The following is a 26,539-nucleotide window of genomic DNA, read 5'->3' as shown; positions in this document are numbered from 1 at the left end:
CCTTATCGTCTACTGGTCCCCATCATGCACGCATAAACTGAAACTGGTGTATTGCGGGCACTTTGACACAAAAAAACATGGGCAAAACTGTTGCTCCGAAAGCCCTCCAAGCTTAACAGAAATTGGTACCTCAAGTCAAGGTTCTAAGCGGGCAAGTTTCTTTTCATTCGAGAAGGTTTTGCGCCCACTCGATGAGGTAGAGCTTAAAACGGGAACGGCAGCGGCTGTACGTTCTACGGCAGCGGCTTTCGGTTATATCCATGCGTATTCGTACTGCATATCGCCCTATTGTTTTTCTGAGCGAAGGGCAGGCGCCGTTCGACAAAGAGATAAAATTAAAACTGCGGATAGCGGCGCTGGAGCCGTTGTCAGCCGTTTTCGCTATTTGCGAATGAAGCACACGTGGTGGCGTGGGGTACAAAACATGCACAAGCGGTGTCGGCGGGCGCCAGGGGAAGCGTGAAAGCTGTGCCGAATGACGCGGCTTCGCCGGAATGAAAACGGAGGGAAGGGGTGTAGCCATATACAGCTTCTCTGTAAAAATTGGTTGCCGACACTTTACTCTCACATGCAAAGTGTGCGGGAAGCACGAATTGTAGTTTTCTCTGTGATGGCGCACAGGCGCTACCTATCAGGAAAAGATCGCGTAATTACCCAACCAACGACGAAGTGGTTTCTGCTAGGGTGGGGGTAAGTATCAAAACATCTTGTCCCTCAGTATTACTGAATGAAACTTCGAGTTCGGTGTGCAACGAACACGTTTTGATGAGAACTACCGAGTTCATAAAGGGGAGAATTCATTATGGTTTTATCTATGGCCAGAACCGGAAGGGCAACAATTTAATCGCACAGGTTCAGGAATGGAAGAGTTCGGTGCAGGGCATCGGCGGCGGCAGATCGCTGCAGGAAAGGCAAGACATAAACCGTGAAGATGACCAGTAACAGCCAATAGGACAGCCACCGCTTTAATGACGTGAGTACAGCGGCGCATAATGAGGATAATTGAAAGTGTGCGGCTGGTTTTTTCGAGTCTTTCAAAGCGACTTCAGAGCTTAGCGCTTCCCGTTCACATATAATATTTCGCTCAGGAATTCCTGGCAGTGTTGTCTAAACCTTGCGGGGGTTTATTTGCACTGCTCAAAGCGTGTTGCAGGGCCCCTTTAGGCATCATTAGGCCCATAGCCACAACCGTCGAAGGGCGCATACTAATTCGAGCATATGGCTAAGCACAGAAGAAAGGAGTGCGGTCCCTTGCGTCACAGCCTGCCAGGCAAGAAACCTGCACTGCCCTGGCATTTCTGAAGCCCATAGAAGCGAAACAAAATCAACAATTCAACATCTCTGAAAACTTTTTGTGGGCACCCTAGCCACAAAATCACGCGCCGTCTTTCACGTGCTGTCGCATAATTACTTTGCGTGATCATCTACACTGAAGTGTTTACGATTCAGTACATAGTCGGCTCACCTAGTACTTCCCAAAACGTTTTCGCCACCGCCAGTGTAAAATATTTGGGCACTTAGTACCTGAGAATCTTATGAGTCACTCGGAGAGAACTACAGCACCGAAGGAGTCTGAGATGCGCTTTCGTACCTGTTATCTGCGTCATGGCCACGACGAAGCTCTTGGGCCATGAAGCCGCTTCGCGACTGGCGCCCATCTCGTCTATGAAAAGAACGTAGAAAACTCCACTAGTTACATGGGGAATTGATGACAAAAAGCACACAGCAGCGGCCACGATGGGCACTAGCCAGCAGGTATCGACGAGGCCCGCAGCTTGCAAGGTACCCATTGTCGGCAACGAGGTGTCTTGTGGAGGCATCGCTAGACCTGGATGAAAAAAGAACATGAAGTCATATCGAGTTGTACAATTTCCATTCTCCTTCTAGACGTTTTAGTTTTCTATTAAACTAAATGGTTTGGGCTTAGGCTTTAGGTTGTTTCGGAATTTGACTTTGTCAGGGGGGTGTTTTCAGAAATATTCGCTGTTTGCCGCCACCTCGAGCTCAGCGCGTGTAGGCATAGGCGCGCTCACAGGACAGCCTGCATCAATTGTTTGTAACAATTTGTCATACGTTTTCTACTATTACTCGGCGTGCGTCACCGTGACAGACAGAATCTTAGCCATTACTGAGAGCATGCCGGACCTTTGCGAATTCAGTCGCGCACGGCCGATCCTCTGCGTGGGTTCACCGCGATTTAAATCTTAAGACCACGGAATGGGTAGTGCGAAAATTATCCCGGGGGTGTCCCAATGGAAGTGTGAGATAAACGTTGCTGTCGGGGTCGTGCGTCCTTTAGCATTCGAAAGCATACAATTGCCTTCACTGTTCGTAACATTGCAGAACTCATATGTAGTGTCTTCGAACTATCAAACTTTAGTTAGACCAGGAAGCTTTATGGTATGCAGGACTCACTTCATGCGTTCGTGAGATCAGCACTTCATGACGTTTTCTTCTTCGCTGATTTTCCTATCTAGCTGTAATTCACTATACCCTTGAACATCATGCCTGCGGACATGGTGTTCTTATAACTGGTTTAAGGTAACGTATCGCGACCGTCGATGTTTGCTTATGGCTTCAGATGCGTTTACGCTTTTATTTCCATGTTCATAACCTGAAAACGCTTTGATGATTGCTGGTTGAAGAAATACTTTTTCTTCTAAGTTTGACATGCTCGTCGAAATGTTTTATTCATCCTCGCGAGTTGTATTTTTTCACTTTTGAATCGTATGTGTTTGCTGTCATGATCCCGCACTACATTCACCATGTTTGTTAGAATGCGTTTCGGAAGGCTTGAGGTGCTAAGCTAACGTACACAATTCATGCCTGTCCTGCCTATGCTTCTGAACCTTACTGCCTGTGGCTTCTCAAAAAAAAACATTTTACAGTATACTACATTTTACTACGTGTACGCCAGATCAATCTTGCGCCGCCACCTTCGACAGTTACAGCTTCTGAGAGATAACATTTTAATCGAATACGGGTGCGCGGTCGTGGTATCAGCACGAAAACCATAAAAAATATTTTAATAGCAAAAATTTGTCTTTCTTGTCGGGTAAAATCTTTCCGTTATTCGTTTGTACTGTCGTAGAGAAATTCAGTCGAAATAGAAGAAAATCACTCCAATAACAAGTCATTGTATTCCGCATTCTTTACCGGCAAAATTAAAGTTTCTTAGGCTTTAGTTGCCCGCAAAAGGTGTGCTGGCTTTCGCGCATCAGCTTTACGTACGAGGAAACCCTTTTTATTACACATACGCAACTCACAATTCGAAGCCAATAGTATGCTCATATTACTCCACTCATCGTCCACTTTAAAAAAAGCAGGATCGCAAATTTATCGCGATGAGCGTAAATATAAGTTCTTGTACTGCACTCTTAGGTTACACGTGCTGCCTGTTTCAAAAACATACAATAACGTACCTGTAGCTTTGAAGGTTTGCTTGGCTTCATCTCTGTCTTCTATATTACAGCTAAATATCCTGCACTACTGTTTTCTATGACTCCGGATCTTCAAAAGCAGCAAAATGGGGGACATGGCCTGAGTAGCTGAAGATACTTAACCACGTTCACCCCCTATCTATAGCCAACTTCGCACCCTTGCAACAAGAACCCGTAGATGTTGACAAGTAACTTCTCCAACGCAATCACATGGCAGTCCGTTTCTGAAAGGTTTGCAAAAACATAAGCTACGTTTAAAAGCATCGGGATGCCGAATGCATATTGATATGCCTAGCAACAAACAGACGCAAGCACTAACAATAGTGTTTCTGCAAATAGGAAAGTTCGTACGGTGCGAAAACTTTTACTTAGGTGAACGCTTTGGCTTACCTTTTTTTATGTTTGCTTCATCGGTCACCACTGATAAGAAAATTGACGGTTTAAATAGAGCAGGCAAGCGAAGTAACAGGTGTATGCTTTAGACCTTTCGGTCCCCACTCAAATGAACTTGCGTACAAAACCAACCATCGACGCAGCAGCTGGTGGCCGAGCAGTAACAAAAACGTACCAGAACTTATGTGCGTACCTTTCACAGTCACTGACTATGTAGAGGTATACTGAAAACATCTGGATATTCCGCAAGGGTCTTTTTGAGTGACAACCGTATACACCTCACGTTTTTGTGGGTCATGTTACGCGTATCAGGAATTCCACAGCCATTCTGCAATACAACGGTGGGGGGTACCTGGTTTACATCATTCACAGCCGCATACCACTGAGAGGACAGGGTCAAAGTACAAAGTGAGAGCAGCGGACTAGCGCGCTAGGGTTACAGTTTTTCATAGCCACCTTCTAAGTGCTCAAACAGCCCGGCTTCTCCATGTGGGCGACTCGCCTATTTAAATAATTCAGCCCATATCTCCTGAGTAAGGAATCTACGGCCCGCAAATGAAGTAACTCTGGTGCACGTGCGGTACTTTTATAACCCCTCGATTTCTTCTGTAGCCAGCAAGAAGTATCTGTATTGCCTGGGCGTTACTTATTTAGAATTCTTGGTCAAGGATCTCTGTGCCTCCCCAGTTTATGCGCCTTCCTTGCGAAGGGCAACGATATCTCATTGACTAACCAGAGTTTCCGGCAACCTGCTAGGAAACGAGTATTAAGTTTCGTATCCCTAATACTTTCATAGATGTTGTCTTCGATGACGTTAATGTCTTTATCCCGAAACTTTAACAAATATACATCATAAAGCAATGGGTTCATCGGGGAAAGCTGCACAACGTTTTCTTCGCGTCTAAGAATACTCAGGCTATGTGCTGCAAAAATTACGATGCAGGCTTTATAGCGCAACTGCTTCCATCAATATCTGCAGATGAACCTTACCAAGCAAAAAGGACTCTGCTGCACTATAATAGAGAACTACAAAAGTTTAATAGCCATGTTCGGATGTAACGTGACGCGCCTTTTCAGAAGAGTTGATAGGGCAATAACCGACCCAGACAATCTTCGCTGCCTGATGAAAGGCGGAAGAAAGAAACTGTTCGCCGTTCCTTCGTAAAATCTGCGAACTCGGTGCGACGTTTTCAACTTCGAGCTACCGGATTCGAGTGCCGTATGCAGGAGCGGAGCCGTCAATTTTGTTCAGACTACCACTGATTCTTTTACCTGGTCTGCCTTTGGGCTAGAGGCGACTAAAGATTCTTGCGGAAATGAGGGTGGCTGGTCTGCCTTACATTCTTGAATATCTTGCTGAAGACCAGAGCTTCACACCTTGAAGATGCCCGCCTATACCGAATCTGAAAGCAGCGAAGAAGGCCCGACGCAACGCCAACAAGCTGCCACCGTAAAGAAGACTTTCACACGGCTCTTATTAGTGAAGATAACACCACGGCTCACCCCCTGTCACAATTGGCGGGCATGAGATAAAATTTTAATTTATATCGGGAAACATTTGGTGATCATGTGGGATGTTAAACCCTCTGTCTTGCGGGACGCATTTTTGGCAAGACGTGTCACCCCATATTACATGTGGGCAAGCGTTCGCCCCGATTTCAATTAGGTAGCACATATTTTCATGGCACCACTGTCATACTTTTTAGGTATTGCGAAGCTGCAATTTTGAGGGGATCAAAATTCTGCGTCGATAAAACATCGCTGGGTGCAGTTGTGGCCGCCTGTAGAGCCTACAAAACAATCTGCTTCCACATGTGCACACCGGCCATCAAGAAGCGCTTTGAGAAGCGCTGATGATTACGCTAGCTTGCCAAGAAGATCCGGTGCATTTCATTCAAACGTTATGGCGACGACCTTTTAAGACCAAGTGGTTGCTAAACTGGTTACTCCAATTTTTGTCAACCGTGATTTTGCCATTCCGGAGGCGGCAAGAAGATGTACGCTGCACGTGCCAATATTTTTCTCACTCATTTTACAATTACGGCATGGATGTAAGAAAACAGACTGCATTATGTTTTAGTGAATCTGTAGAATATAGGGCGAGGCTTACTATTTCTGTTATTTCGATTCTAATAAATTGTATTTCATTGTCGGTGACTTCGCTACAGCATGTTAGCTTATTCCGATTCTCTTCGCTATGCAGGTGCTCGCAAGCATACGCGCGTTTGTGTTCGCCCCTGTTCCGCTTGCTGCCTCGTCGGCGCCCTCGTAATATGGAATCAGCCCGTTTCCTTGGTCGCTGCTTCCCGGCCTTTTTAGCACCGCCATTCCCCGGTCGGCGTCCCTAGAAACAGGACAGGCGATCGTCGGCACTGCCCTGAAGGCGCCATTGTTTTTAACCGCCACTGACGGGACAACAAGAAACGAGCGACGACCTTCCGGGCTCCCCGTGGGCTCGGTGGCGTCACCACAGCAGAGTCACGTAAACCGGTTCGCTTCGCTAGCCAGGGGCATACGCCAGACTCCATTTTGCTAAAAGATCGGGGAATCACTTTTTGGTTGAACAGTCGACCCCACAGTGTTGCCTTGTGTTGCTGTGTAGTGGGTTCATGCAATGTTCGAGTTATTTTTATATTTTGCAGAGATGCCGAAACTAGCCCTGGGCTTAACTCTGGTTTAGATACTCAGGATGTTGTGGTTATTAGGCGGCGACATGGACACCAATTTAGGTACTGTAATCACAAAAATGCTTACTCAGCTTAATGAAATGGCTGATGACATAAGAGCAATCAACTAAGAGTGGTTTGTGGACATTGAAAATAAGTTGCACACTCTATCAATGCTTGAAACTGATATGGCATGTAGTCCAAAGAAGGCTACCTTCATGCATAATGTGATAGAAGGATTGGAAAAGAGAGTCGATGAACATGAAAACAGAAGCAGAAAATCAAACCTAACCCTTTAAGGCCTACCAGGGGTTAAAATGAAACAAGCGTAACACTAAAAATTTGTGAATCAAAAGAGTTTAAAAGGCACGCTTTAGTTAGACCCGGTCGAGATGGAACGAATATATTGTCTAGGCAGGCCAGCGGCCAAAAAACGTGGCCGGTCATCATCAAACCTTTCGATACGCGACAAAAAGTTCAATTTAAAGCAATGTAATACGCGTAAGACATCAGGTACTGTATGGTAGGGGATTTCTGGAACGGAATTAAGGAATGTAAAAGGTTTGGGAGAGCGCAAAGGAAAACCAGGAAAAAAAAAGATGTCATTGGCCTTTGACAAATAGTACATGAATAACCACTCCTTTGTCTGGAGTGATGAAAAGGGAGAGAGGGAACCATTAGAAATAAAACACGACGAAACTGGAAGGCGGCCAGTAACGCGCAGCATCGCACCCAGCCAAAAAGTAACTCTACTGAACCTGACTACATGACGTGTTCTAAACAGCGTACAACCTCAAGATAATGCTTTGCATCTTCACGAACCAGACATCATAGCTATAACCGAAACTTAGCTATCATCAACTGCCCACAATCACGACATAATGCCACAAGCTACGCGGTTATTAGAAAATGTAGACGACCCCATGGGGGAGGCGTGGCATTGAAGATATGATGACCTATTTTGACACTCTTTGTTCGCAGTTACTAATACATAGGCAATTACTAGCAAGATAATTTCCAACAGCATGACACTAGTCGCCGGTCGTGCCTGTCGAAGAGCCTATTTGACAGCGAGTGCGTAGCAACTATTCAGGATTTCCGACATCCCACCCGTGGCTGTATTATAATCCTTAGGGTGATTTTACCCGCCCACATATAAATGTGAGTATCATTTGTTACACATCATCTCAATGAAGTGAACTCATTGAAATAATTCTAAATCTTTACTTTGGTAAGGGCATACAACAATCTACGCGTGTGCAACGAAAAGCAAATACCCTGGATCTAACACTCTTCCGCCGTCAATTTGAAACCGAAGAAGACCAAATTCACGTCGTAAGGGGATTTCGGACAACAAACTGTCAATTTTCTGGTTTGCGCTTTTGCGCTTAACATCGCTTTCGTATTCGATCTATTGGAACCCCAGTAGCAGACTTTATTCTAGCGGATAATGATTTTATATTAACATACCCGGAGCATGAATTCCCCCAGTTCTCGTACTTGGCTGGCAGGTACGACAGAAATCTATGGATTACACAAGTCATACATACCAAACGAGTAGTCAAAATGGTACGTATATGATTAAAGAAACATGGCACAAACACTTCTAACTCGTATACCCTAACGAGTGTAATAGCAAGCTCCAAATCCAAATCGCAAGAAGCAAAACAATTCAGCCTAAAAGAAACTCTTCCTACCTTCATAAAAGTAACCCATGTATATTCTAGCAAAACATCTGCCCCATAAAAACTGACACCTATGAATTTTCACTAGAACAGAACATAACCGTAACAAAAGTCCCAACATCCTATTTATTGACAGCCTTACAATGGGCGAATTAAATTATTCCTAAATTAGAGAGTTCTTAACCTTTAGTTGAACGTTTACTCTAAAGAAGCTTGCGTGCCAGACGAAATTTCAAACTTTTTTCCCAGACAGTGCGCCGAATGGCGGAGCAGGTATTTCGGGCACGTTTACTGCAGATACATTTCTTCATCAAAGTTGCCCGGTGACTGGAGAAAAATCAAAGATAACACAATTACCTAAACCAGGCGTCAGTACAGACCCTTGATATGACAACCCCATCTCGGACCCTGGTACATCATGTAAAATACTAGAATGAAGCATAAAGCATATAACTGTTTCTTTAGGCTATAGGCACCTTATCACCTAGCCACGACGCCTTGAGAAGTGGACTGCCAACAACTACGCAGCTCAGAGAAGTTTTACATTATCCAGTTTTTCCTAACAGCCGCACAAATAGTCCTAATGCTGCTCGACTTTTCTAGAGGGTTTGGTATGTCATATCACATTATTAGCAAAAGTAAAAAAAGTATAATCGAATACGGAAATATAACGCATTGGATTGAAGAGTTCCGCTATTACCGTTCGCAGTTTGCGACATATGAATACGTGCCATAAAGAGAAAACGAGTCACATCCCGGGTTCCCGAGTGTTCTTTTCTTTTTCCACTTTTTTCCTTATAACTGTTATTGACATAATGTCAAAATTTTTAAGTAGCATGAAACTTTTCGCTAACGATTGTATTGTCCACCAGAAAATCAGATGTCGTAGAGGCAATCTCGCACAAACACATTGTTGAAACCAGCGTGCCATCTGGTACAACAAACGGCAGATGAGTATTGATCTAAACAAAAAGTGTGTATGACAATAACTAGGCAAAAAGAATCCATTAATTTCTCCTACCACATCAATTGCGCGCAACTGGTCAAACTAAATGAACACAAGTATTGAAGGGTAATCCTTATATCTCATCTCAAGTGAGACTTGCACATCGAAAACATCACATTCGCTCCCTTTCGCGAGTTGTTTTATATTCGAAGATGATGTTTACGGCTTGCGCTCAAGTCAACTAAACTTCTGGCATGCACACATACATAAGGAAAGTACTCGAATGCGCAAAAGTTCGTATGATTCCCATATACGGCCACTAACATTAAAACTCTGGAAAGGATTAACGGGAGAGACGTCAGTTTATCCGCCATAAGTATATACTTACGGGCTCACCAACTATTGCGTTATCTGATTGTGGCTTTTCCGCACTTTTATTTAAAGCTCAACAAGGTCCACTAAAGTACCTGTACCAACTCTTGCTAAATCAATAAAACTGAACACACTTAAGTGCATCCTCCTTTCTCAAACCCTGTAAGCAAGGAAAAAGCACCCGCCGAATTAAATGGAATATTAATGTCATAGCGATGCCTTTAAGTATTCATTTATTTCCACTAGCCATTCGCAAGTGAAACCGCTTATTCCCGTCCATTCCTAACACAGATGCATTGCTTGATATTTTGTCAAGAATCGCGATTATTAGCCCCCAATAGGAAACTAACACAGAGTTGGAACGTTTTTCAACCACTCGGCATTAAAGTTACGCTGGGGTACGCTTCACAGTCTCCAGGACCTCGCACTTTTGTATGCCTTTATCGCGTGTTGCAAATTATGGTTCTGCTGTGGCTGTTCACTGTTTATTTTTAAGTTATTCCTGATTACTGTAAAATTATATTTTTACTATTGCCTTTTTGATTTTGTAAACCTTGTTCTACACGCAAGGTCGATCTTTGTTACTTGAATGGAACTGAAACGCCACATTCACACAAGTAACCATCCTAGTCCTGTGCCGCTAAAGTATTGTTTAAATATGAGTCGCACACTTTAATTTTGTTTGTCGACACAGAACCCACGGTTGTTCGGACAAAACCCCCTATATCCTTTTTATCAAATTTTTCGCATTCGCGAGGTTTTGGTTATTCATCTTTTTATCATTCACCACCGTTATGTTTCTACAAAATTAGAGAGAGAGACTTATAAAGCTCTTTATTAGAGGAGAGCAGAGAGGTCTGCCATCATGTTAACGCCGACATGTTACTGTATTGTCCATGTTTATTCATGTATGCCCACCTGTTCTGGACTCAGAAAGACTGGCAATATTTCAAACAAGTAAGTAAGTTCTATTTCTTTTATTCTGGTATTTTCTGCAAGCTGGCACTCTTTTAACGCTGATCTTGAAACTTGCAATAGACGTCTACTACGAGATGTCGTCCGAACATGTTTAATGTTCCCTGACCTTTGTGTGAGTACCAAAAGTGCTTTTCGTCCACTTCAGGTGTTTATGAGGCGCAACTAACACAACAGAGAATAAATACCTTAGAAGCACGAGGTCTATCTCTCACAATTCCTACCGTGCGCCGTACGAAGCGCTCTGCAATACGGCAGCAACTATAGCAGATACAGGAATACCGCGTACTCGATATTTGTAGAGCCCCTGGTCTTTTCCCATTGGTTTGGTGACAAAGCTATGTGACGCAAGGGTTTGTGTTCTCTACCCAAGCTTAACTATATAAACCAGAGAATACTCTATCCAAACATATACATAATGAAAATCCTTTCCTGCGCCACTCACTCTTGTCGACTGCTGTTTTCTGAACTTGTATATGAAACTCTCTATACCCACAAGACCCGTACTATTCCGAACATATTTTTTTAGGTACCGAACTCGTAACAAATCTCTTGACTCTAACGTTGACGACACCCCTCTGGTAACCCAGAAACCTGGTTAGCTCTATGACAATACAGTAACCCACAGCGCAACTTTTTCCTTGCTCTAAACAACGCTCTAAATGAACTACTGCCGCGACAGTTTTGAGATCTCCAGTTTAGGTAGGCCGGACGTGCTACCTACTTCACAGATGATTCTAAAGGAAAAAAACGTGGGGGAGCAGCTGATGTCCAGTGGTCGTATGGGGAAGAAGGCAGACGGCTTAGTCCTGCGGCTTGTTTTAAGCAAAGTACGCACTGGAAGTCCACCGCTGTCAATGATCTCTGACTCTCTAAGCGTACTAGCTGCCTTGTGTTCCGGAAACAAAACCAGCACTCCGCTTCTTCAACAAGTGCTTAACGAACTGATGGACTTTGCAAAAATCACTTAAACTATGTTGTGTAGGGTACCGAATTATGTAGGAACAGACGGAAATGAAAGGGAGGATGCTCTTGCAGCTTGGACAAGAGGCTCAAGGTGACGGAAATCTGTTTAACTTACCAGGATTACAGAAAAAATGGCAAAATTATCACTAACAAAAATGTGGCGATCCGAATGGACCAAACTGAATTAAAACAAGCACCACCTTGTAAAGCCCTACCTGAGAGAGTGGTAGATCTGCAGCATAAAGATTAGAGGAGGTGGTGTTATGTCGGCCCAGCAGTGGGCCCACGCACTTGACCCACAACTCCCTTCTGCTACGAGAAGACGCTCTAGAATGTGAGCAATGCCAGAAGCGCCTAACAGTGATAGACGTACTTGTTGAGTGTCCTAGTTATGAAAGCAAGCCTCGTGAATTCGTTTCTCTTTTATAAATTTTACAACCCATTCCACCCTTGCATGTGCAGCTTTCCTGCTCATGGCAGTCCTTTCAACAGTGATTACTCTGCAAATTTTAGCGAAATGAAATCTTCTTTTGCACAGCTAATATTTGGGGTGAATACTTGCTTTGTGCTCAGTTTCAAGTCGCGCACGTTGCGTGACTAGGTTTCTGAGCCATGGAAACTATTCCATAGAAATGCATGGGGAGTAAGATTTGACAGCGAATTACACATACAATATTCAGAAACCTGGAAAATTCTTTTGGTGTTTTCGTCTTCACGTTGACTTCTGGCTTTATGCCAATTACCCCTTTCCTATAGTTGTCTTGCTAGGTTCCTGAGAGGTTGGAATTTTGAGCGAGAAAGCTGGGTATGTTTACTGCTAAGTGAACCCCTGGTTTCCTTTGATGATGTTTTTAATTTTTTAACTCCGATGAAACTTTTACAGAAAATTTGCTGTTATTATTGTACCCCGTTTTTACGTGAGCATTCTAGCCTAGAGCAATTAGATTTAACCTCCAGTTTGGCGCTTTATAGCCAGAGCTTACTCCTGCGCCTATAAAATCCAACCTAATGATAATATTGTTACGTGGCGGCAGGACACAGATGAGACGAACGATGCGATGGAGTGAAGCGATCTATTCACATTATGTACAGTGCGGCCATGACAGAGCTCGCGCAAGGTTCGCACAGGCACTTCGTCGTCGTCGTCGTCGTCATCGTCGTTGTTTCAAGGAGCTGTCAGGCATTTTCCACCTTAGTCCCGTAACACCACCCCCCGGTTCGAGGACGACCGACCCGGTCGTGGCCGAGGCAACGCGAGGATTGCGGTGAGGATGAGCGATGCGATGACAAGGTACAGTGAAGATGTGCCTGCCGCCATTGATGACGATGCTCGTGATGATGCCTGGCCCCGCAAAAGCGATGTCTTGAAGACAGCGCGGACCGTCGGAGGAACTCGAACCACGTCGGACGAGAGGGCTGGGGACGCGGCTTCTGTTCTTTTGGTTTCGGCATGTAGCGGCTCGTCTTCATCGGCTGGTCACGGGCTGGGGTCACGGGGCAGGGGACGTGGTCGAATGCTCGTCGCAGTGGGCTGGGGCTGCCCGACACGGCCGATGTTTCCTCGACGATTCCGCCCGGGCCGAGACGATGCGATGTGGAGGCCAGGATGGGGATGATATCGCACACTCCACCAAAATGTTACGTGGCGGCAGGACACAGATGAGACGAACGATGCGATGGAGTGAAGCGATCTATTCACATTATGTACAGTGCGGCCATGACAGAGCTCGCACAAGGTTCGCACAGGCACTTCGTCGTCGTCGTCGTCGTCATCGTCGTTGTTTCAAGGAGCTGTCAGGCATTTTCCACCTTAGTCCCGTAACAATATTAAAATGTGTTTGTCTATGGGCGATTGAAATAATTGGCAACGGCGCAACCGGTACTTTTTGACCATAACAATCAAAATTGGAAAATGGTTGAAAGACCACAATAAACTTCATTTCGAGGCATCCGCTTTTCTGACACCTGATCACATTTAAGACATGAGGTTTTCGCCCCCTGCGGTCGTTCTCACCACCGTAACTTCACAAAGATTTATTGGACACATCGCTTGTAGGCACTAAGCGTTAATGACTCATAGCCACGTCTGGCGCAAACATTAGATTAACAGAAGAGATTTGAACGAGCACAAGCAGTTCTGCTCATTCGCTTCTCCCATTTTTGTCTACTTTAAGCCTTAGGCAAAGCCTTAGATTCTCACACCGACCAGTCCCTAGCTACACTATACAGCGTACTTAAGTTTCAAGTACGTTTACAGAGTAACTGTTTTGAGCAGCTAATTACAACCTGACTCCGGTAGTCGGAGAGGGAGCAGTAGCCGTAGGATAAACATAATGCAGGGAAGAAACTGGTATACGAAGCCAGAACATGAAGCATTGATCGGGTAGCTTGGGAACATAAAACACCAGGGGATGGTGGATCAAGTAAAATAGGGGAGCATTAGAAAGTTATCATCACAAGCAAAGCTAATAATGTTCGTATGTATAACACTGCACTCTTTTAAGGTTAAGAGAGGAGGAAGCCAAAAAGCAACTAAAGTGGGCCTTGGTAATGACAATGCTAGAATATCGACGCCAGAGACGTGCCCCGAAATATTCTCCACTGCACAGATGAGGCAACTTCAGTAGCCGAGACTGTACCAGCGGGTACGATAGAAATGCTAGGCCAGGCAACATTGCTGAGTATGGAAGCTAAGTATGGGGAAAAAACTAATAAGAAAACGGAAATATAAAAGACACTCAAGTGAATCCAAAATAAAAAAACTCCCACCTCCCTTCGCGGTAGTCCCTGCGTAGATGCGACGCATAGGGGGTTCATGTTGCAGCGTTGGACAGCGGAGGAACGGCGCTGGAACGATGGAGCGGAGCGGCGCAGGCACCGCGTTTTATAGCGTGCATAACGGTGAGGGGACGCACCGGCGCCAGTGCGCCTGCCGCGGCTATGACGCAACACCATCCAACACAACCAACTTTAATCCAATTCAATCCAAATCTAATTCAATCTAAGCCAAGCCAAGCCAAGCCAATCCAATAGAATCCAATCCAATGCCCCTCGCGAGAGAGTGTTCGCTATCGGAGAGGAGAGGGGGTGAGCGGCGGAGAGCACAGCTGGCGCGGCGAGGAGAATGGGGGGCAGGTGGACGCCGACAACGCCGACAACGCCCGATGGATGCAGGGACAAGGCGAGTGAATGAGATGCGTTCGCATCTAAAAAGGGCAGGTATGATGACATAGCCGTAAATTTTCAACAAATGAGGAGGTATTCTATAGAGAAGCTTACAAGAGTATTTTCAAAAAGTTCATGGATTTGAAGCTAGAAGTGCGCAATCACAGTTTTTAATATGAAGAGCGATGATATTCTCACCAATCAACCAACTGTCGGTTTATACATACTAATTACAAAGGTTATAGTTATTGGCATAAGGAACCGCCTACATTTTTAACAACTCGTAACACAGGATGGAGTTAAAAAAACGTTTTTGGTGGAATTGGTGGAATGAATGCGATTCAATGTTGAAAAACGTTTTTTTAACTCTAGTCTGTGTTACGAGTTGTTAAGTGGCGCGCCTAGCAACCGGAGCATGTGGTAGCACCCGAAGCTACCACATGCTCCGGTTGCTAGGCGCGCCACAGCTGTTGCTAGGGGCGAGGAGGAGCGCGGAGAGATAACACCTTCGGGTGCACGCCGAGGGAGCACGACAACCCCCGACTAAGAAATGCATTCGCATTTAAAAGCCTGCAGGGCAGACGCCGCGGCATTCCATTACACTCTCCGACGCTCGCCGACGCACGTCAAATTGTTGACTGCTGCTTCGCCGCCTGTGTACTTTTTGGGTTGTTAGGGGGGCACAAGTTCACTCCAATGAACGTGCTTTTCCTTCAAGACAACTGCCTCATCTTTGACTTCGTGACATCTGGTAAGGTGAGGGGTACGTGAACCCTAAGCCATCGTCAAGCCGACAAGGAAGCCCCACTCGTGTCAGCCTATGACAGCAAGGTCTTCAGCCGGAGTTTGGACTGCTTCCGGATAAAGTGAAGAAAGAAGACGTCGTGACTACCACCATGATCAACGCAGGCACCATGACTAGCGCTACCAATCCTGTCCTCGTTCTTCAGCAACCCAGGGAGCCCCCATCATTCCATGGGTCACCTTTGGAGGACCCCGAAGACTGGATGGAGCAAGTCGAACGGGTCAGGCTGTTTAACCGATTGGACGACGCAGAGACACTGAGGCAAGTGTTCTTCTACGTTGAGGATTCAGCACGGATCTGGTTTGAAAACCACGAAAGCTCTCTAGAGACAATTGCAGAACGCAATTTTTAACGACGTTAACCACGGTTGTGAGGGAAGAGCGGGCCGAAGTATTGCTGCAGACGCGGATACAACAACCTAACAAAAGCATTGTTGTGTTCGTCGAGGAGATGAAGAGGCTTTTCAGGTGTGCTGACCTTCCACGGCGGAAGACAAGAAGTTACGCTTCTTGATGCACGGTGTGAAGGAGGAACTGTTTGCTGGACTTGTCCGCAATCCACCCAAACACGTCGCCGAATTTGTGACCGAAGCCAGCACAATGAGGAGGTCCTCGAAATGCGGGCTAAGCAGTATGATCGCAACTTTGTTAGCGCGGCCAATGCGAACTATTTCGACAGCACGCGGATTCCGGCCGACAGCCTACGCGAGACTATCCGCGCAATAGTGAGAGAGGAGGTGCGGAAACTGCTCCCAACGCCACCGCAACCCAACTCGCTTTCCTTACCGACGTGATCAGGGGAGAATTGCAGCTAGCGCTTGGAACTTCAACGACGCCAGAAGCACCCCGCGAGCCGCAAGCCATGGCCTACGCGGATGCTGTCCGTCGACCTTGCTCGCCTGCCCCCTATTGTCCCAGGCTCCATACCGCCGCCCACTGTCGCCCGCCCGACCCCCTGTAGACCGAAACCAAAGACAGAGGAAGACAGAAGTATGGCGAACTCCCGATAATCGTCCTCTGTGCTACCACTGCGGAGAGGCCGACCACATCGCTGCATCGCTAGCGTTGCTGCCCGTACAGTAGACTCGGACTGTGTGGTTTCTCCGTCGGCGCACCTCGCCCTCTCCCTCGCCAACAACCACGTGAGATCGACGACTACCTATCTCCAACAAGCCGTGACGAAGCCCGTTTCAACCGTTCGCCGTCGCCGTACCCATACAAGTCGCCGAACCGCCTTACCAATGCTGACTTCGCACGTCGAAGGTCCCCCGGCCCACGCAGGGGAAAATAAAGGCAGCAACTTCTGGAGGTGAAGATGCTCTACGGCGAAAAACCGGAAACCTTCCAAAGACGCAAGGGCGCACCGAAGACCGTAATTCGCGACATGCCCTCATCCCTACCACCCGACGGAACCCTGACGAGACTCCCAAAGACGACCACAGCTAAACGGTGCGACGCGTACCCAACATGACAGAGACGGCCGCCGAGTACATGACGACAACGACGATGCACAGTGCCCGACCGTCAACATGCACAAGCCGAGATGCGATGCCCCGACCAACCCGGAACTCGAGGAAGGCGGCATCCGACGTTCACTTGTCCATCGACGGCTTTGACGTAGTCGCCTTCATCGACACGGGAGCCGACTACTGGGTAATGAGCGGGTCATTCGCGTCCAAGCTGAAAAAATGTACGACTAGATGGGATGGTCCGCACATACGCACAGCAGGAGGCCATCTCGTAACGCCAAGTGGAACGTGCACATCACGCGTCACCATAGACGGCACCAGGTATCCTGCTGAGCTCGTCATTTTGCCTAACAGCTCCCGTGACATAATTCTCGTACTACACTTTTTGACAGACAACGGCGCAATAATTGATCTGCAAAGTCGGTAACATTTTCCTCAGATCGCACCACGACGCCGTAACCGAAGCTTGATCACCGTGCTGCTGTAAGGATCGCCGACGATCACGTCACCCTGCTACCCCGCGGAAGCTTGATGATCGCCGTCTTCTGCGAGGATTCTGCTCCTGACATCGATGCTATCGGAGAGAGTGACCAAAAATTGTTTCTCAACCGCGGTGTCTCTGTCGCAAGAGACATTGCGTGCTTTAAGCAATGCCAGTCCCCCGTTTTGGTTACCAATTTCACCGAGGAGTACCAGCATCTGAACAAGGGCCCTGCAATTGCGTTCCTTGAAGAAACGCAAGAAGAAAATCAAGTGATCGCGGTCGTTTAACTTTGAACGCGCACGCGTAGATGCTTCCAGGCTGCTGCAACCTTTTGACATGAACCCGGCGCTGCCGCAAGAAAATCGGGGCAGATTACTGGATTTGCTGCTTCGCTACAGCGAGTGTTTTAGATGCGGAGTATCTTATAGCCTGGGCATGTCCCGCGTCGGCGTCCGCACTCACACTGCGCATGCGCAACTCTCCTCCTTCCCTCTCTCCCACAGCTGCGCGATACTCCCGCCACTTCTTCTCTCGTACCAGCTGCGTGCATTTCGCTTTCGCTTCTCCCGCGTTCTCGATTCTGCTTCCGCGGCGCATGCTCGGCGCTTGCGCATCTCTCCTCCTTTCGTCTCCTCTCCTTCAACCTCGATGTAAATCGGGTAGCGCTCTGCGCGCGTTTAGTTCAGCGCTTCCTGCGGCTGACTCCACTTCACTCCATTTTTCCGATAAAGTGTGATGGAAGTAACTGTCCCGTTAGTTAGTGAGTTTTCGCAAGCAACCGTCCGCACCACCCCACAAACTAACAGAAACCCTACGTCCACTGAAGACAAAGGTGCGCAGCGAAGGGCACGCGACGCGGAGCGCAAACGCTTGAAGCGAGCGTTGGACCCTGAGCTTCGTCGGCGCGAATGCTCGGCGCTTGCGCATCTCTCCTCCTCTCGTCTCCTCTTCGTCAACCTTGAATGTAAATCTGGTAGCGCGCTGCGCGCGTTCAGTTCAGAGCTTGCTGCGGTTGACTCCACTTCACTCCGTTCTTCCGATGAAGTTCTACGAACACAACAGAAACCCAACGGAACCCCGAGATGCTCCGCATCTACTCAGCGTTACCTTCGGGAAGATGGGGCTAATTTTCTCCGTCAAACTCAGAATTACGCCAGACACCCGTCGCGAAGCACCGAATTATTACCGAAAATGGAGCCCGACCTACCCGACAGTCACCGTACCGCGCCCCTTCACATAAGCTGCAAGCCATCCGGACCCACGTCGACGACATGCTCAGCGACGGCATTATACTGCCATCAAAAAGCCCCTGGGCTGCGTCGGTCGTAATGGTGAAGAAAAAAGACGGCACATTAAGGTTTCGCGTTGACTACCGGCGACTGAACAAAATCACCAAAATGATGTGTACCCCTTGCCCCGAATCGTCGACGCCCTCGACTACCTCTGCCATGCGAAGTACTTCTCATCGATGGATCTGAAGACCTGCTACTGGGAAATTGAAGTGGACGGGAGAGACCGAGAGAAAACTGCATTTATAACACCGGACGCCTATACGAGTTCAAGGTGATGCCTTTTGGGCTGTGCACGGCGCCACCAACGTTTCAACAAGTCACGGACACTGTGCTAGTTGGCCTGAAGTGGCACACTTGCCTCGTATACCTCGACGACGTTGTGGTATTCGCCCGGACTTTCGACGAACACCTTGCAAGGTTGGAGTGTGTACTTGAGGCCATTCGTACGTTGGGGTTAACGCTGAAGCCTGAAAAGTGCCGTTTCGCGTACGAGGAGCTCAAGTTTTTGGGCCACGGCGTCAACGCCGCTGGGGTCCTACCTGACCCGGCAAAAACTTCGGCCATTGCGAACTTCCGAAGGCCGACAGACAAGAACGACTGTGCGCATACTACCGGCGCTTCGTCAAAACTTCGCACGCATTGCCGAGCCACTCACACGCTTGACAAAAGATAGCGCGCCTTTTATCTGGGAAAACGATCAAGAAAAAGCATTCTGCCAGCAGCAAAAACGCCTGAAAAGCCCGCCCGTGCTTGCTCATTTCGACGAAAACGCCGAAACGGAAATGCACATGGATGCTAGTGATATAGGTTTGGGTGCCGTCCTCGTCTAAAAGCATAGCGGTTGCGAAAAGGTAATCGCCTATGCCAGCCGTGGTCTGTCGGAGGGGAAAAACTACTCTGCCTCCGAGAAAGAGTGCCTGCCTATCATATGGACCATTTCATAATTTCGCCCATACGTGTATGGTAGACCGTTTAAGGGTGTGACAGACCACCATGCCCTGTGTTGGCTCGCCAATTTAAAGGACCCCTCTGGCCGCCTTTGGCGAAGGAGCTTGCGCCTGCAGGAATTCGGCGTTACAATCGTCTACAAATCCGGCAGGAAATGCTCCGAAGCCGACTGCCTGTCCCGTGCCCCCGTCGACCCACCACTACAAGAATCGAATAAAGATAGCGCGTTCATCGGGGCCGTTACGGAGACCGACCTAGCCGCCCCGCAGTGTGCCGACCACGACGTGCGTGTCATGATCGACTATCTCGAAGGACGCAACGTCGCCGTGCCTAGGGCGTTCAAACGAAACTTACCAGCATTCAGCCTCAAAAACTCTGTCCACGTGAAGAAAAAGTTCAGCCCCGCAACGAGAATGAATTATCTTCCTGTCATCCCGGCAGATGTTTGTGACGAAATTTTGGAAGCAAGCCACGACGACCCGTCTTCCGGACATCTCGGCACAGCTCGCACAACTAGAAAAATCAAGGCGAGGTACTACTGGCCCCGCCTTACTTCCGACGTCACCCACTATGTCCGGAGCTGCTGTGACTGTCAGCGACAAAAACGCCGCCGACGAGACCCGTCGGACTTCTGCAGCCGATCGCCGTCCCATCGAGGCCTTTCCAGCAGATTGGAATGGACCTTTTGGGCCAGTTCCCTACGTCACGATCTGAGAACAAGTGGATTGTCGTAGCGACAGACTACATTATGCGCTACGCAGAGACCGCCGCTCTTCCGAGGGGGACTGCCCAAGAAGTCGCAAAGTTCTTCATAAGTCAAGTTGTGCTGTGACATAGAGCCCCTGAAGTTCTAATTACGGATCGTGGTACGGCCTTTACTGCCGAGCTGATGCAGGAAATCTTACGCAGCAACACGAATCACCGAAGAACGACGGCCTACCACCCCCAAACGAACAGACTAACGGAACGTTTGAAGAAGACGATTGCGGATATGCTGTCCATATACGTCGATGTTGATCATAAGACCTGGGACGAAGTGCTCCCATATGTCACGTTTGCGTACAACACGGCTATCCAAGAAACTACGCAGATGACACCGTTCGAGCTTGTCTACGGAAGGCGGCCGACTACGATGCAAGACGCCATGCTTCCGCACGTAGAAGACGACAAACCTCAACACCGACGTCCAAGGATACCTTTAGCGTGCGGAGGAGGCCTCCCAGCTCGCTCGAGTTCGTACAACGGACCAGCAGCTGGTGGATGCCGGCCGCTACAACCTCCGACGCCGAGACACCGAGTACCACCCAGGTGATCGTGTGTCGGTTTGCACTCCCATCCGATGACGCGGACTCAGTGAGAAGCTTCTGCGACAATATTTCGTAGTCTACCGGGTTGCACGATGTGTTGTCTAACTTACCTACAAGGTGATCCAAGAAGGTGATTCCAGATCATCATGACAACGCACCCGACACTAAGTAGTCCACGTGGTTCACCTAAACGTTTATTACGCAAGATGACGGAAACCTTTTTCTGTTTGTTCGGACTGTCCTTTTTGTAGCATCGGGACGATGCACACTTAGAGGGTGGGGGTGGTGTGATGGTGCGAACCTAGCATTGGCTTTACTTTTATCGCTCTGCCGCGCCGGGCTTTATCTTTGTGCCAAGTGAAGCACGCGTCCCGTTCTTTATTTTTATGCCGCACGGGTCATCTCGTTTGATGGGAAGAGTGTTTCGCCCTAACATCACCAGCCTAGAATAATCTTCTTTGGTCTACAGTGTTCTCGATGTAATTCAACGGTTCGAAAAACACTCCCACCGACAAAATACATTTCCGCAGAGCGAACGCCAGGGCATTCGATTCGCCGACACTCGCCTACGCGCGTCATTTTGTTGGATGTTTCTTCGCGTGTGCATTCATTGAGTTGTTAGGCCAGCACGAGTTCGCTCCAATAAACTGCCTTTAGGTCCGGTGTACCTTAGGACCGCACAATGTCCGTCGGCGTCCGTGCGCATAGCATTTATATTCACAAAAAATTAAACAGGCACCAGCAGGATTCGAGCCTGTGTCTGGTAGACCAGACAGTGTTAGTGTCAGTCGTCTTACCCATTGGGCTACGACATTTTTTTTCTATATTACATGGGAAAATACGCTCAGACGTTGCAGTACGAGGAATACAAGCAAACAAAAGAATACCCTGAAGTTATGACAAGCAAATATACATCAAAGTTCAGGCAAACACACACAAGCGTTCAAAAGAGGGAACCAGTCAGGTGGTTGGTCAAGCGAACTATACACACTATGTACAAATGCCACAGTTTCTCTGAAATAAGACTTAATTGATCTTGGTGGCTCAGCATGTCTATCACATAAGCGGCATCGCCACAGTCTGTACAAACCAATCAACACGAACATGTCATAAGGTGGCTCAACAGGATAGTCGAATGGCGAAAATCGGATACAGTAAGGCGTAATATCCATGTCTTTTTTGAGCGTTCGCTGTAGAATGTCCCAGAAAAAGACAGCATCTCTGCAGTCTACAAAGCAGTGATCAATTGTCTCTGGTCGAGTACAGAGCCGACAGTCTGTCGACCAATCTATAAACAGACCCCGATCTTTCATCCAAGTTTTAACAGGGAGCGTGCCAGTGGGTAATTTAAAGAAAAATGTTTTAACACCTGGCGGAACACACATTTTACACACTCTATTGAGGACATCCTGGTACGGACACTGTAGGTACAGAACACGATATAAAGGTGTGGGAAAAAGCCCAGAAACCAGGGCATCAGAAATAGAATCGCGCGTAGCAGTAAATATGTACTCAAGGCTAAACCGAGCCTGTAAGAAGCGAATTGTGTCAACCACTTCTTTGAGGAAACCTCGCGGGCTTCGGGCTGCGTCCACAGACAGCGAAGACACCACAATATCAGGGAGAAAATGTGCAAGACGTATTTGCAGTACAGCTTTCAAAAAAGGATGTTGAACATCTCGAAAGTAGAATAAACGAGAAAGAAGCTGCCAAAGAAACAGATGAACAAGCCCAAGTCCCCCTCGCACAACCGGAAGAAAAAGGTTATCTCGACGCATTGGCTCACTACGCGAACACCAAATGAAGGTTGCAAAAATCCGGTGAAAAGCCTGTATCCTCAGTCGTGAGCAATGTAACACCTGCAGGACATAAAGAAGTCGGGTCACAAGGAACGTGTTACACGCCCGAGGACGAGAAAAGATGGACAGCTGCCGTCCCCGCCAGTCATTCACTTGGCGCTGTAGCTTAACCGCCTGCTCCGACCAATGCGAGTCAGTATTGCGAAACTGCGAGAGGGGTACTCCTAAATAAGTTAGGTCTCTATTCCAATTGATTCCGGCGAAACAATCGGGAGTGGTTCCCCATTCTCCTAACCAAAATCCGCAGCTTTTCTCGAAATTCAGGGCCGCACCTGAAACCTCGCAAAATTCTTGTGTAATGGCAAGAGCGTTCTCCACGCTGGCCTTGTCAGTACAAAATAAAGCGACATCATCGGCATATGCTAAAATTTTCACTTCGAAGGACGATAGCGTGAACATGTCCTCTATTCATCCGCGTTCATCCGTGCGCACACCACCATCAAGCAAAAACCAAGCGAAATGTGATTTCGCTTGGAAAGGTGCAATCCATGGCTGAAATCGAACGATGGTCTGGGCGCAAATCGTATGTCACTCGGGGCGCAACATGAATGTCATTTCGAGTCCCCGTACTCCGCACCCTCGCCATCATGCACGGAGTGTAGATGCTGCTAATTTTCTTCAAGACAGCGGCGTCGTATTGGGATACGAATGGTATGGGTACGGTGCCGTTTACTAGAGGCGTATGTGGAAGGTGTGTGTTTTGTTTCATTGATTAAAGGGGGAAGGGATAGTACAGGGTGGTTTTTGTGTTGGGCTGTGTATTTGGTGATTGAAAAACGCGGAAAAGAGCACAGGTAAAACGAAGAGACTGAGATGGAATAGCTACGGCTGGTATATCACCAGGTGACAGAATGTTGTAGAATATTCGGGAGGAGGTTGTGCTATATATGTTGCCAGTCTTGTGCTATAGAGGAGAGAATAATGAGTAAAATACATGGGTTAGTTTCGAGTGTGGAATCAACTTGATTTTAATTATTAAGGTTGTGTGTTGAGCGGACACTATAAAATAAACAGTGCTAATTCCAAGCACCGGCCTACATTGTTGTTAAACGCATAAAATCATGTTAAGGTAGTGCAAATCGACGTTAAATTTAAAACAAACGACGAAACCGTGGCCGTAAACAAATGGCTGTAAACGGGTGGATGGTCAGTGTAGACAGCTTATGTGCAAAAGTGTGCACATGTAAAAAACGTGGCCGTTCAGCCACAAATGCATACGCCCTAACATCTACATTCTAAGTCCCTCGGTTTGTGATCGTCGTGACGGAAAACCGGCTGCACAGCCGTATAGGGTGAGCCTATTGTAGGTAGGATACGAGTCTTCTGTTTGTAATTTTTTTAATCAGCTTACCCTGGCCAGTGATTGCACCTATGGACAAATACCATTGAGGAAAACGGGCATCTTTTTTGGGCTTGACTATGTCTCCGGTGATGCCCATTTTTTATAAAAAAAAAAACCAGTGAAAATTATCTTTGAAGAAGTATGCGTATAGAGTTCGTTAACATAGGGTAACTGATTGGCGCGTCGCCGTGGCTTAAGTCATTTATACGCTCATAGTAACCATCAACGTCTGGAAGACTTGGGAGTTGCATGAGTTCTTAGAGAGCTTGCTATACCCAAGATAGTTTCGTTCGGCTGACAGTTTACAGTGCGTGAATGTGTCTGTGTGGCTGGAGGAGCTAGATACGCATTCAAAATTTGATGCCAAAGTGTTCGCTGTATCTTCGGCAGTGTCCCAAGTGGTGCAATCGAGGACGGAACTATGTGTATTTTGAGACTTAATCGTACCAGATCTACCGCAAACCATTCGCTTGATCGTGTATAATATACAGAAGTAGGAAGATTGTGCCAGCTGTTTCTTTTGTTCTGCCAGCTACCATGCATTCGTAATTGTTTGACGAGGTAAAAACGGCTGCTTTTTTATGCGAAAAGAAAAGAGAACTCCTTCGGCGAAAATTCAGCGCCCATGGCACACGAAATTGCCGACGACATTCGGTGTGAGAGAAGCGCGTAAACTGCTACGGTGCATACTTAAGGGGAGCTTCGCCCTCCCTGGGCCAACCAGTCACATTCACAGTGGCCAAACGATTTCAATTTAACGTGTTAGTGTACATGCCCTACCCTGAAATACTCGCTATACGCGAGTGTACGAGTCCCAGCGATAAAAGTTGCCAAGGTGACTAGCATAAGGTCCACGGGGCTGCGATGACCGCATATTATTGTACGGCATCCTGCTTGCGCTATGTAGGACAAAAGTACGAGAAACAGTACATTATGCAATAAACAATCACCAACACCAGTGAAGCATATTTAGAGTTGTAGAAGCGAAAAGCCTTATTTTGCCCAGGATGAGGTCAATGGAAGAGGCCTTCATCCTGCGCTGCACCGGAGTAGGCTGAAGATAATCATGGTGATGATAATGATGAGGTCAATGGATGAAGAGAAGAGCCTGGGAGGAGCCCTGGTTTTTCTTCTACGCAGCATAATTGAGTCCTTAGAAGATGGCAGGGCTTCAGCCATCCGGGAAAAATGGACTTGCATGTCCGGTCAGAACTCAGCTGCATGCTCCGCCCACTGCTCCGTGGGAGAACAGCCGCCTGCTTATGGCCAGGCAAATGCAACGCTCGTGTTGACCGAGGTGCAAAGCACACCTGTCAGAAGGTTCAGATGCGTGCTTTGTGAGACATGTGCTGCACTCACACAACTTGATTCTCCTCATTTTATCGCGCTGCATCTCCGCTAATCTGGCAAGTTCACACCTCAGCCCTGCCGACGCCGCAATACGTCCACTGCATCCAAGGTTTATTTGTTAAACACGATAGTCTTTCTTGGGCTACTTAAATCCATAAATTTTGGTCTGTCTGTCTGTATGTCTGTCTGTCTGTCTGTCTGTCTGTCTGTCTGTCTGTCTGTCTGTCTGTCTGTCTGTCTGTCTGTGACTCGATTCAGCCAGCCGGACAGAGTGAAACGAAGTCTGCGATATTAGTTTTACATACAGCCAAATCTAAACGTCTATGTCCGGTTGTTACATTCATACTTGTGAATATTACTGAACAAGAACAAGACATTACGCAAATATAAGAGAGAAAATTAATACACAAGGAATATTTACAGTGCTCATTTATAAAAAAAAATTCATAGATGCTTGATACTTGCGAAATCAAATATTACATCCACTACAGAAAAAGAATCACACTGTCGCCTGCTGTCGCCCGAGCCACGATAGCTTCTGGCGGCATAATACGAAATCAAGCGGCTACAGTTACTAAAGGTTCCACTAGATAGGTTCCACGATCGGCTTGGAACGCACGTGGACTAGGGCCACGCGGGTCTATAAACTTTGAAGTAGGGCGCCTCGATTCACGATCGTCTCCGCCGTACGGCAGCGCTGGCATAGAGGGACTCGGCCTGGAGCAGTGGAACGCGGTAAATTTAAATTGACTTGAGCAAACCTTTAGCATGTTTACCTTGGGAGGAGCGCAACACAAGAGGAACAACGTCAGGGGTAAGCGGGGAAGCGAAAAGAGGCATTTGCTTGGCAAATGTCGACAAAGACTTTCGTATTTTATGGACATTTGCAACGAAAGGCGCTAATACGCGACCAATTTGTTTTTAATAATTTGTCGATTTCTATTTATTTTTTATGCATCTATTTATTGCGTCTCCTTTAGCAGCACTGCTGCGATGCTATATCAAATATCTGAATAGCTATGTCTGTCTTGTTAGTTACTTGCGCTCGAATTTGTGCTGTTGCTCACACATCTCTT

General features: G+C 47.2%; 1 long non-coding RNA gene across 2 annotated transcripts in view; it reads right to left on the bottom strand.

Moving 5' to 3' along the window:
- The window catches only part of LOC144144711 (uncharacterized), a 36,704-nt gene extending 15,563 nt beyond the window's left edge, over positions 1–21,141 (bottom strand). Inside the window, exons 1-2 of one of the 2 annotated variants that reach the window (XR_013317317.1) lie at positions 21,023–21,141; positions 1,592–1,828 (exon numbers count right to left, since the gene is read on the bottom strand). This is a non-coding gene — a long non-coding RNA (uncharacterized LOC144144711). Of the gene's footprint in view, positions 1–1,591; positions 1,829–3,830; positions 3,935–21,022 lie in introns of those variants that run through there. The other variant, XR_013317316.1, reaches the window with a different exon arrangement.
- Between the last annotated feature and the right edge of the window lie 5,398 nt (positions 21,142–26,539).

Source organism: Haemaphysalis longicornis, unplaced genomic scaffold, assembly GCF_048455015.1.
Source record: "Haemaphysalis longicornis isolate Haplotype H1 unplaced genomic scaffold, Haemaphysalis longicornis Haplotype H1 scaffold_7, whole genome shotgun sequence".
Classification (NCBI taxonomy): Eukaryota; Metazoa; Arthropoda; class Arachnida; order Ixodida; family Ixodidae; genus Haemaphysalis; species Haemaphysalis longicornis.
The sequence above is the reverse complement of the archived record's forward strand: the minus strand, read 5'-3'. Positions and strand labels throughout refer to the sequence as shown.